The sequence below is a fragment of the Haemaphysalis longicornis genome, unplaced genomic scaffold (genome assembly GCF_048455015.1).
Source record: "Haemaphysalis longicornis isolate Haplotype H1 unplaced genomic scaffold, Haemaphysalis longicornis Haplotype H1 scaffold_14, whole genome shotgun sequence".
NCBI lineage: Eukaryota > Metazoa > Arthropoda > Arachnida > Ixodida > Ixodidae > Haemaphysalis > Haemaphysalis longicornis.
This window is the reverse complement of record NW_027526245.1, coordinates 43690489-43703866: the sequence shown is the minus strand read 5'-3', so window position 1 is coordinate 43703866 and position 13378 is coordinate 43690489.

The window sequence follows — 13378 nt, the reverse complement described above, 5'->3', positions numbered from 1 at the left end:
GGCGTGTCCTTGTCGAACCGGCGGCGTAGCGCGAGGACATCTTCAATATATGAAGCGTAAGTCTCCTCTGGGTGTTCCACACGGGCATTAAATTTCTTTTTGGCTTCATTCGAGCGAGCAGAGGACGTTCCGAAGATCTTACGTATATCCTCTTCGAAGCTTTCCCAATTAGAGGAGCCATCCTGGTTAAGGAACCACGTCTTCGCCACTTCATTCAGGGACCAGCAAACATTCTTCAGTTTGAATGCGTCGTCCCACCGGTTGAACGCGCTCACTCGCTCAAACTGGTCAAGCCATTCCTCAACGTCTTCGCCCCGAAGGCCAGCAAAAAAGGGCGGTTCGCGGTGGGGGCTGGTGACAGTGAAGGTGGGCTGGATGGGAACTGCAGCATTGCTGCCACCATTGCTGCCCTCACGATCCATGGGGCCAGTTGGTAAGCACCGACCTGATCGAAGCTCCAGCTGTGCGATCGGGAGAGGTAGACGGCAGGATCGAAGGCACCCTCCACCACTTGAGAGATTCGAGGACTCGTGAAGGAGAGCGGTTTATTCCGAGAGCCAAAAACCTAGGAAGACCCCGTCAGGAAGCGGTGATGATGATGCCAGAAGCCAAGATGACGAAGATGGAGCGATGACGATAGGGTGTCCTATCGGAGCACGGTGATTGTCCCAGCACAGTAGATTCTACTGGTGCTCAATATATATACATAAATATATATATATATATATATATATATATATAGAAGGTCCCCTTCTCCCCGTGTAGTCTGAGTGGCGCTGGCTACCACCCTCAAGCGTCAGATACAGTTGCAGTAAATATAAATACCCCTGAAAGTAAAAGAGAACACAGTCGCCCAGATAGCCGAATTGGTAAGGCATTCGAGATCTAATCGAAAGGCGTGGGTTCGGTTCCCACTCTGGGCTTGTGTTTTTCTTTCTTTCTTTCTCACGTATTTATTAAAAAATATTATTGTAACGTCAGTAATGGTAAAAACTAGTCTAACCATTCCCCTATGCCTTCTTTGGCATTGTAGACTGCCGGCATTTCTTTCTGTATATATATATATATATATATATATATATATATATATATGTGTAAATAAATATATATATATATATATATATATATATATATATATATATATAGATATATATATATATATATATGTATATATATATGTATATATATATATATATATATATATATATATATATATATATATATATATATATATATATATATATATATATATATATATATATATATATATATATATATATATATATATATATAGACAGAAAATAAGGGTTGGCAGTCAAGAAAACCTCGGAAAGCAAAGGGGAGGTTGTGGTGAGTCATAGAAAGAGATGAAGAATTTTTTGAGTCGAAAAGAAAGTGGTGAAAAAATGCCCGCCGGGTGGGATCCGAACCCACGACCTCCAGAATACCGGTCTGGTGCGATAACCACTACGCTACCGGCGGGGCTGTTTCCCCAGCACTTTCTCGGGTATTTATGTTAAGGTATTTTTTGTTTCCTGCACTTGGGGGTGGTAGCCAGCGCCACTCGGACTACTCGGGGTGAAGGGGACCTTCTTTTTAACCCCCGGGCCGTGACTCGAGTGTCTACGACATGTCGAGAGTGGTCGACCAGCGTTGAACCCTCTTAAGCTCCCTTTGGCACCAAGACTGCCAGAACAGAGGCCCTCGCTAAGCATATAGCGAATCAGAAAATGGGAAATGAGGGGCTCCGTGAAATAAGACAGAAAATAAGGGTTGGCAGTCAAGAAAACCTCGGAAAGCAAAGGGGAGGTTGTGGTGAGTCATAGAAAGAGATGAAGAATTTTTTGAGTCGAAAAGAAAGTGGTGAAAAAATGCCCGCCGGGTGGGATCCGAACCCACGACCTCCAGAATACCGGTCTGGTGCGATATATATATATATATATATATATATATATATATATATATATATGCATATATATAAATATATATATATATATATATATATATATATATATATATATATATATATATATATATATATATATATATATATATATATATATATACATTGTAAGGCGCGCACCAGTAGTCTTGGAAAACGCCTTTATTAGGCGAGCCTTGTCCTACGTGACAGGGAGCGAGCCCCAGAGAACAACCAAGACGGGCGTTGATGATGATAGACAACTGATGACAATGATGAAGCATGATTGCATGTGGAAGACAGGCCTCCGGTGTACGAGTCGACTGGCGCATACCCTTCTGCTAGTACTTCGCACATACCGTTTGTGTACAACTACCGGGGGATTGTCCGGACGCACATTCCTCTGGTGTCGGGGCACTAACCAGCCCTTACAATATATATATATATTGTTGTGACTGCCTCGTCTTCACCCCTTCTAGCAGACGACGCTGATCATCATCATTTCCATCATGCTCATCACGAGTTGCCGCATGCTCTCGTGGCTGCGTTGGCTCGCACCACTTCTTCTTCTAGTTTTCCATTAAAGCCTCATCGTATCACGGCGTGTCGCTCCCCTTCCTGAACATCGCGCCGCAGCTGGAGGTCCCAGAGGTCCAACATATATATAACTTTATATATATATATATATATATATATATATATATATATATATATATATATATATATATATATATATATATATGGAGGATGTAGTTTGTGAAGATAAAGAATTTGGAAAATAAGGAAGTGGAGAAAAAATGCCCGCCAGGTGGGATCCGAACCCACAACCTACGTAATACCGGTCTGGTATTTCGGAAAATGCCGAAAAAAATGCCGGCAGTCTACAACGCCAAAGAAGGCATAGGGTAATGGTTACACTATTTTTTTACCGTTGGTGACGTTACATTATTTTTTTGATTGATTACGTGAGAAAGGAAGAAAAACACGCGCCCAGATTGGGGACCGAACCCACGCCTCTCGATTAGATATTGAATGCCTTACGAATTCGGCTATTTGGGCGACTGTGTTCTCCATCAAGGTCTGGGGTATTTATATTCTACTACAACTGTATGTGACGCTTGAGGGTGGTAGCCAGCGCCACCCAGACTACACGGCAAGAAGGGGACATTCTTTTCAACCCTCGGGGCGTGACGCCAAAGTCTACAGCCTGTCATAAGCGGGTAACTGGCGGGAAACCCTCTTATACTACCTTGCCATCAAGGCTGCCAGAACCGAGACCCTCGCTAAGCTTTCGCACGATAATAGGATTCGGAAATGAGGCGCTCGTTACGAAATACAGAAACAAATGTCGGCAGTCTACAACGCCAAAGAAGGCATAAGGGAATGTTTAGAATATTTTTTTACCGTTAGTGACGTTACATTATGTTTTTGATTGATTACGTGAGAAAGAAAGAAAGAAAAACACGCACCCAGAGTGGGGACCGAACCCACGCCTTTCGATTTGATCTCGAATGCCTTACCAATTCGGCTATCTGGCCGACTGTGTTCTCTTTCAAGTTCTGGGGCATTTATATTCTACTACAACTGTATCTGACGCTTGCGGGTGGTATCCAGCGCCACTCAGACTACACGGCAAGAAGGGGACCTTCTTTTCACACCCCGGGGCGTGGCGGGAACGTCTACAGCCTGTCAGAAGCGTGTGACTGGCGGGAAACCCTCTTATGCTACCTTGGCATCAAGGCAGCCAGAACCGAGACCCTCGCTAAGCTTTCGCACGATAATAGGGTTCGGAAATGAGGGGCTCGTTACCAAATACAGAAAGAAATGCCGGCAGTTTACAACACCAAAGAAGGCATAAGGGAATGTTTAGAATATTTTTTTTACCGTTAGTGACGTTACATTATTTTTTTATGGATTACGTGAGAAAGAAAGAAAGAAAAGCATGGGCCCAAAGTGGGGACCGAAACCACGCCTTTCGATTAGATCTCTAATGCCTTAGCTATTCGGGTATCTGGGCGACTGTGTTCTTCAATTTCTGGGGTATTTATATTTTACAACAAATGTATCTGACGCTTGAGGGTGGTAGCCAGCGCCACTCAGACTACATGGGGAGAGGGGGACCTTCTTTTCAACCCCCGGGGCGTGATGCGAACGTCTACAGCCTGTCATAAGCGGGTAACTGGCGGGAAACCCTCTTTTGCTACCTTGGCATCAAGGCTGCCAGAACCGAGGCCCTCGCGAAGCTTTCGCACGATAATAGAATTCGGAAATGGGGGCCTCATTAGGAAATACAGAAAGAAATGCCGGCAGTCTACAACGCCAAAGAAGGCATAGGGGAATGGTTAGACTATTGTTTTACCGTTAGTGTTGTTACATTATTGTTTTATTGATTACGTGACAAAGAAAGAAAGAAAAACACAAGCCCAGAGTGGGGACCAAACCCACGCCTTTCGATTAGATCTCGAATGCCTTACCAATTCGGCTATCTGGGCGACTGTGTTGTCCTTTAATTTCTGGGGTGTTTATATTTTACTACAACTGTATGTGACGCTTGAGGGTGGTAGCCAGCGCCACTCAGACTACACGGGCTGAAAAGAAGGTCCCCTTCTCCCCGTGTAGTCTGAGTGGCGCTGGCTACCACCCTCAAGCGTCAGCTGAAGGCTACAATTCTCGAATCTAGTTTCAAAACGCATCACGATCGCGGGGATCGTGAGTACTACTTTATCTTCAAGTTTAAACCAGCGCCGTTTGGAATCAATAAAATTTATGGGAAACTGACGTGTCTTTCCTCCGATTAAAATTTCGGCTCACGCCTTCACCTCCACCTCTCTCGTTCTTACTCGTATGGTGCCATTCTCTACTTCTTAGGGTAGTGTTATGCCTGTTCATTCTTTCCCTAGATAATTATCTCCCATCAGTGTGCCACCACCCGTAGATGGTTATAGTTGCGTGATAGCTCCGTGTTCTTTAGCACCGTGGCTTCCCTAAACAAATCTGGCCAGCAAGTCTGGACATTATGTTCTTGGTAGAAGGCTGCAGTATCACTGTTATCTTTTATACTCTCACCTTGTGATGTAATTGTGCACGCTTGCGTATGGGATTGCTTTCCTCTCCCCTTCCTTGTTGTATTCTAGTTTTCTAATATTCACTGCTTGCTACATCGGCGTTCCCTGAGGTCACCATGCGACGACCATATGTCTACCTCCAGGTGCAAGCCATGCTCGTCCACCGGCCTTCTTTTATCTTTTTTTGAACGATTTGTGTGGCCTTTCTCTTTTTTCCAAGCTTTTTGCTGCTCTTTTTATAATAATGTACACTAATTTCCTGTCAAAACTCTCTGTATGACTCCTTTGGTGCTCGCTACCCTTTCGTCCCACCGCCAGAAGCCAACCATATTACTATCTTATATTTTAGTCACGTCACTCTGTCTCTTAGAACGGATGTGTACGGCCACATGTGCGCCAGATGCGTGCAAGTACATATATTCTTTTGACCTCTTTCTTGCCCGCTGTTGCCAAAGGACATTGAATGTGCTTGCAATTTCATTGTCGCCCTAACAAACACTGCAAGACAGCAATATCTTACAGTTCAGTCCACCGTTTTGGAAGAATTAGCACAAACTAAGCCGACTTGGACTGAAACTGTGGAGAACGTAAGACCGCCCTCTAAAATAAAAAAAAATACCCGTAACAAGTTATCGACGACAATATTCTTTGAGCCAACCAATTGTATCGTAATGAAATTTTTAAGTAAAAAGCCCTAAACGTTAATCCTCAAAAACCTATTTCAACGCACTCAGCTTTTGGTCTATGAGCGTCAACCGTACTAACATAGCATCACATTAACTCATTAAAAGTGAATGCCTAAAAAACGTAGTTCCCCAACCTCCACGCGTTGTCTACCAGCGTACCAAGAATTTAGACGGCTTTCTAAACTAACTCTCATATCAGCCGACCGGAAAGTAATTGTTCGATGTCCTGTAATAAAAAAAATTAAATTATGCCGACACATGACCCCTACACAGCCTGCAACCAGCGTGGCTTCGGACTATTACGTAAATGTTAATGTAACTTTAACTTTTACCTCCAACTCCGCTAATGTCGTATACCTTCTGAGTGCTCTCTTTGTAGCCAACAATTTATCGGCCATACTCAAAGCACTTTCGAATTCAGTTAAATAATCACTGCTGTGATACAAAAAGTTGTCCTTATTTTTGCCTGGGTCAAGGCATGTGAAATGTCCCGGCCATGCACCTGACTGTCGTAAAGTAACAATTTTAGAAACATATATAATAACTATCAAATTTTGCCAATATTTGCTAATGTTGCAACTATTACATTGTGAAGTTTAATGATGTTTTTAACGGTAGCAATACCTCAGAAAAACGCAATTTCTTGTGTATTTTGACAGAAGACGCTGTGCGGGAGCTGTTTCGAATGACAAAAGTGAAGAGAATTGTGGAAAAAGGGTGAGTAGAATTAGAACATCTTGTTGTAGAATCTACTGAATGCTTTTTTTTTCAAATAAAGTTACCCTCTTCATATACGTTTTGTTATACAAATTGAATTTTCCTGCCTGTATCATGCATGAATCGCCAATTGTTGCGAAGTCAGTCGGTGTACAGCGACCATATTGTTACATTCAATATTCTGCAAGCATTAAGGATTCTACCCTGTGGAATTCGCACCACGCAGTAATGCATTTTTTAGCAAAAAGAAAACCTTTCTTGTTTAAGGTAAGAAGATTTTCAGGTGGCTCAAATCAATAAAGTGCGGACGTCTGCCTTTTAACACAGATAAACAAAGGAATATTAGAGCAAAAGTGTGGATGTGATCGATGCAGCTTGAGTATATTCCCGTTAGAGCAATTACAAGCACTAATTCATCGTCTAAACCTATACATCAACCTTGGCTTCATACCTATGTGAATCTTCATATACCAGCTGGAGAAATACAAATATATCCTTGAGAAAAAGGGATTAACTCGGCTAACGTACAGGCAGAACTTTATACCGAAGAATTAGTGTCACACAATATAGATAAATCCGCTCGCCGAAATAAAATATTTGGAAAATACCTAGCAAAAAACACACACTTCGTAACTAGATTCAAATGATTTTAGCCACAACGTACGATCAATTCCCAGTAGCAATCAATAAGGTTATATTTTCCGCTTCTTGATACCAACAGAAAGGTTTCTATGACTCACTAGGTGAAGCAGAACAGGCAACGTTTTCAAACTATAATGATAATCTTTGTGAAGGGAATAAAAACGCTTTCCGTGGTCACAGCTGAACGTACGTCGTTCGCGTTAGAAAACCAACACCTGCACGATTGCACTTCACCGACATGGTAGAAGCAGTTTGTATTTGCAGATGTGTGGTGAAAGTACGACATTACACAAAAATCTAACGACAAAAATCCAAAAACGACTATAGTTGATGCGAAACTTTCTTCTTGTCAAATCTAATTGCGAAGAGTTAACGCCAGGTCAAAACAAGTCGAACTCGAAGCCGTCGGCGAGTCTGCTAGTCTAAGTGCGAGTCGGCATTATGTCGCAGCCAAGAAAACTCACACGAGAATGCTTTGCGTTCAACCACAGTCATCGTTAGCCTAAGGGGAGCATGATTTGCCTGTTTAATTTCCAGCAATATTATTTCTAATCACCCGGATACGTGTAATAACATTTTGATGCATCTCCATATAAATTCCGTCTGACATAAATTAAAATCTTCTTCACACTGATAATACACAAAATTACTCAATAGAACAAAAAACGCCTATACATTCGATGACTACTAATTTAGCATAAATGTCAATTTACATGGGAAGGGAATGCAGGTAACGCAATAACTACAAGTAAAACCTTCATTATCAAACTCCGCCTTGCTCTCTTGTACCGACTATGTTGTTCTTAGCGGAATATACTGCGTTTAACGCAAATCGCGGTGTGCTTCATCTGTATAATTCCGCGGGTTGGATCAGCTGGGTACGTGTTCCTAATCACACCACAAAAAGAACAAACGCCACACTCGGTACATATGAGGCAAGCTCTTAGGGTTCTGAAGCCCCACTTAGTTCCCACCACCGTACATATTAACATTGCCTTTGTACTCCTGAGCCAAAGCAACGCACTGACAGCCACTGTGGCTGCATTTCGGTGAAGCGAAAAAGTCCGAAGGCCACTGGAAAAGGTTTAGCTACGCATAGGCACCCCAGATGGGGGCCAGGGGGTGAAACATTCCAGCAAATTGTCATAAATCACAATTTAACACAAAAACACAAAAACGCTTTAAGGTCTTTCTTTGAAGCATCCTACTTTTTCTTCAAGAATAAAATGCTTTTCTACGCTATGTGTTTTTTTTCGCCGGTCCTCTTTGTACCCTTGTGCTTGTAAGGCAAACTCACGCACTCTCTCGAAGGAGACCTTCCCTTCCAAGTGAAGCCGATGTCCCAACTCTGCCTGCATAGAATTCAGCCGCTCAAGGGCGATCTGTCTCTCGATAGCGAGGTTCCTCCTTGATCGGCCACTCGTCTTGCTTGAGGAGTCTACTTTCGGGAAATCTAGCTCCAGCGGCAAATGCTGTTCTTCTTCGGAAGCGAGGGGCTGCTACCATTGTCTTTTCGTGACCACGTAGGCAGTTTTCAAGCGTGCCTTAGAGGCCCACTCACCCGTGATTTCATCCACGCATAGCTTGCATTTTGATTTGCACTGGTGTTCTTCCACCCGGGCGAGCTTGTCCCATCCGGGCCATCGTTACGCGCTTGGTTTGAGGTACACTTCTTCTCCCTAGCCTACTGTCCAGCATTTGCAGCACACGTTCACCTTTGTATAGTGTTAAGGCAACTCAGCTGCGCCGATCTGAAAGTAAAGTAGTTCGGTACCTTCGTTCCCGTGAAGACGACGATTAGCGTTGCTGTCTTTCTAACTCTCCTGGCTTGTAGCACCACCAGCAGGCGTCCGTTGACCACCGTTTCATCGCTGTCGTCGGGAGTTTTGTTTTTCGCAATTCTCCTGATGATTCTTCACCGTGTCATGTAGGGCTGTTCTGTAGGCCCACGCTTCCTACTTACGCCCACTCACTGTGATCTCTGACTTTTCTGTAGTGGCTGGCTCTTTCTTCTTCTTTCCTGCAAAGGAAGAATATGTTCTGTGCGCGTTTGCGCGCACAGTGTCGAGAGCTCCTCCAGTTCTGTATGTAAGGTTCCCTTGCTAGACTGAGTGTATGATTGGAATGTTGCCAGAGGCAAGTTTTTTATGGCGGCATATGGGCACCCGGAGATTCTGCTGTATCGCGGTTTTGACCTTAGTAGTGGACAGGTGCTCTAAACCTGATGGGGGCTGATGGCCTGAAGTTGCTTTCGTCATGCATGGGAGGTGCCGGAGAAGTACTACAGACGGGTGGGCGAGATCCTTCTCGGGTGAGCGAATACTGTTTTTATCCCTAACAGCCTCTCTAGCACGGTTATACCTTTATAGTGTAGCATCATGGGCTTCCGGGAGGATGGGTTCTTTAGGAGAAAGCCGCATGCCATGACTACAGAAGTTGACATCAGGCACCTGACGAAAGATAGCGAGAGAGGGAAGGGAGGAAGGTCCCTGAAGCAAAATTTGGGAAAGTTTGTTGGTTTTACTGTTTAGAGCACCATCGTCATCATCAGCCTATCTACGCCCACTGCAGGACAACAGCCTATCGCATTCTTCTCCAATTATCCCGGTCCTGTGCTAACTGCTACCAATATATCCCCGCAAACTTCTTGATCTCATCTGCCCATCTAACTTTCTGCCACTCCCTGCAACGCTTGCCTTGTCTAGGGATCCACTCTATTACCCTTAATGACCAGCGGTTATCTTGCCTTCGCATTAAATGCCTTGCCCACGTCCATTTCTTCTTCTTAATCTCTACTAATATTGTCAAGGAACACCTATGTGGACAGTGCCCCATAGCGCCATTACCCGTCACCGAAGATGACGAAGAAGATGCGGCTCGCCCGAGCGATCATGGCCGCTTGTAAATAGATAGCATTGCTCTGCGGCAACATCTTGTAAATACATCACTTCATCGTCGCCCATGGTTCGCCTCATCATTGTCCTGCCGCCACGTAACATTTTGGTTGAAGTGCAGGTTTGAGTCCCACCCCGGCCTCGAGATTCACCCCGTCTCGGCTGGTGAAGCGGTCTCGTCCTGGCTCTTGGAAAGTGTTGGCGCGCCCCAGCCCCGGTGAGCCACGGACGCGACATTCCCCAGCCCCCTGTCCCCTGCCCATGCCCCGCCGAGACCAGACGAACTGACCAGCCACGACCAGACGCATAGCCAACGACGTCCCCCCGCCCAGATCTCCGGCGCTTCTCCGTAAGCTTTGGACGCTGCCTCGTGGGGTCTGCGGTGGTCACAGCTGTTCCGGGGCCGGTGCTCATCACGAACATTACCATCATCAGTGGCGGCAAGGACTTAATTGTACATGTTCTCATCGCTTTGCTCATCCGCTTCGCCACCCTGTCTTTGCCCTGGCCTCGACCGGGACGGTCGTCCTCGGCCGGGGGGGTCATGTCACGGAACACCTATGTGGACAGTGCCCCATAGCGCCATTACCCGTCACCGAAGACGACGAAGAAGATGCGGCTCGCCCGAGCGATCATGGCCGCTTGTAAATAGATCGCATCGCTCTGCGTCAACATCTTGTAAATACATCACTTCGCCCACGGTTCGCCTCATTATTGTCCTGCCGCCGCGTAACAATATGTCCTTAACACGTGTTTGTTCCCTGAGCCACTCGGCTCTCGTCTTGTCCCTTAATGTTACACCTATAATTTTCTGCTCCATTGCACGCTGAGTCGTTCTCAATTTAAGTTTAACCCTCTTAGTGAGCCTCCAGGTTTCTGCCCCGTAGGTGAGTACCGGTAAGATGCACCTGTCATACACTTTCTTCTTCAGCGACAATGGTTGGCTGATATTCATTATCTGAGAATGTCTGCCATATGCACCCCACCCCATTCGTATCCTTCTAATTATCTCTGCCTCATGGTTGGGATCTGGGGTCAGAACTTGGCCTAAGTAGATATATTCGCTTACCACTTCCACTGCCTCGCCACCTATCTCAAACCGCTGTGCTGTCCCGAGGTTATTGATCATTACTTTAGTTTTCTGCGTATTATTTTCAGGCCCACGGTTCTACTCTGTTCGTCCAGTACGGAAAGCATGCTTTGCAATTCGTCCCCTGAGTTACTTAGCAAGGCAACGTCATCAGAAAATTTGAGGTTACTGAGGTATTCTCCATTAACCCTCACTCCCACCTGTTCCCAATCCAACGTTCTGAATACTTCTTGTAAACATGCTGTGAAGGCTCTTTTATACGCGCCGTGTTAAATAAGCTGAAGCGCTCACTCACTGAATAGCTACAAAAATGGTTCCGATATATATATATATGTATATAAATAAAAAAAAAAAAATATATATATATATATATATATATATATATATATATATATATATATATATATAAATATATATATATATATATATATATATATATATATATATATATATAATGACAAGAAAAACTTCGAACTGGGTAAAATCACGATTGTTGCCATTGTTTCACACCAAAGAGACTTGCTTTCGTCTGGGCAATCTCTCGCCTTGCTGGCGCGATTTATATAGGGGTAGGTCCCCAGGTGAAAGGACACACGGAAAGAAGGAAATCAAATTGAGAAAGCGGATTGGTTTGAAAGTATGTCGAGGGAGCTATAGAGGCGGAAAGAAAGTTGTATAGTTTGAGCCGCGAAGTAGGTCACAGGGAAGTCCGCCAAAGGTTAAAAATTCAGGATTTTTTGGAGAGAAAGGAGGAGAGGGTGCGAGTTGAACCCGCCGTGGGGCATACCGAAATGTTCTCAGAACCGCCGGAATCAGACCAGGCGGAGAGTGGGGTCCTTATCAAAAACTATCTACAAGTCTGAGGTCAAAAGAGAAGGTAGAGAGGGGGGAAATAACTAGGTCAAGGAAAAAAAAAAGAGAGGAAAAAACCCGGGAGGGAAACCACACAAACCCACACACAAAAGAAAAAGCAATGACCCGGCAAGTAAATGGCACGTGCCACCCACGGCAACATTCCTGGAACAGCCCTGTCCTGAAACTCAAAAACGAAAACATAAAGTTAGAGTGATGTACGGTGCACAAGACCACGCGGAGTAAAAAAAGGAGAAATAAAATAAATAGAATGAAATTCCAAAAGCAAAGGTTGGAGGGATGCGGGCGAGTAATAAGCTACAAGCTAAGGAATAAAACAAAGAAATTAGACGACCAGGTAAAGATCAGAGGGAAGGGTCATAGTCTTTGGATAAGGTATATGCATAACAGTGCCTAATTCTGTATTCCCGGTGAATATCGCAGGGCTTCCAATTTGCCCATACACGCATTAATTGCAGTAAGTTCCATGGAGTTGAATTTGTGAAATAAATAGGATTCTCGGTATTTCCTGTCCCTGGGAGACTTAAAGTTTGACTGAAGTATATACAACTTAAGGTCATCAAAACTGTGGCCTGGTTTCTTGAAATGCTCCGCTAAAGCAATGGAGGATTTGCTACGAGTATCTGCCCGGTGACCGTTAAGACGTAGGCTCATACGTTGACTCGTTTCGCCTATATACTGTTTGTGGCACATTGAGCATTCCAACACATACACAATGTCGCATGAAGTGCACGTGAAACTTGAGTTAATCTTGTGGACATAATTACTAGCTGTGCTTTTTACAATGCAGTCTGTCTGCAGGTGCCTGCAAGTCTTGCATCTGGGGTGGGAGCAGCTGTCTATGACTGGTTGCTTTCAAGGTCTTATTTTAGCATGCACTAAAATATTTTTAAGATTCCTGTTTCTCCGGTAGGTAACCCTTTGTGCTTCCGGGAAAGTCTTTTTGTGTCGGTCGTTACTGGCTAAAATTGGGTATTTCTTCCCCTGTATATTGTTTACGTTTGGGAGGGCGTTTGAAAATTTAGTTATTAGGGCAGGCGGGCTGGCGCTTTCGTTTTGTCGCTGTTTAGTGAGCACGTCATCCCTTTTGATAACAGACGCCCGTTGGTACGCCTGATCGAGAGAGCTTTTGGCGTGGTTCCTGTTCATAAGGGTGGACCTGAGTTCGTCTAGGTACTCTACGTAGTCGCGGTCATCACTGCATTCTCTTCTAAGCCTGGTGACTTGTCCTACAAAGATGCCTTGCTTGCAGTGTCTCGGGTGATGGATTTTAAAATCTAGGTACTGCTGCCTGTCTGTATGTTTTATAAAAAGCGTGGTTTTAATTTTACCGCTGTATAGAATGACGGTAGCAACTAGAAAGTTCAGTTCTTTTTCAGAATACTGGCAGGCGAATTTATTAGTGGGATGCGAAGAATTGAGATGAGATATAAACGTTTCTAGATTCGTGCGACCGTGTTCCCAAATCAAGAAGATGTCGTCTATGCAGC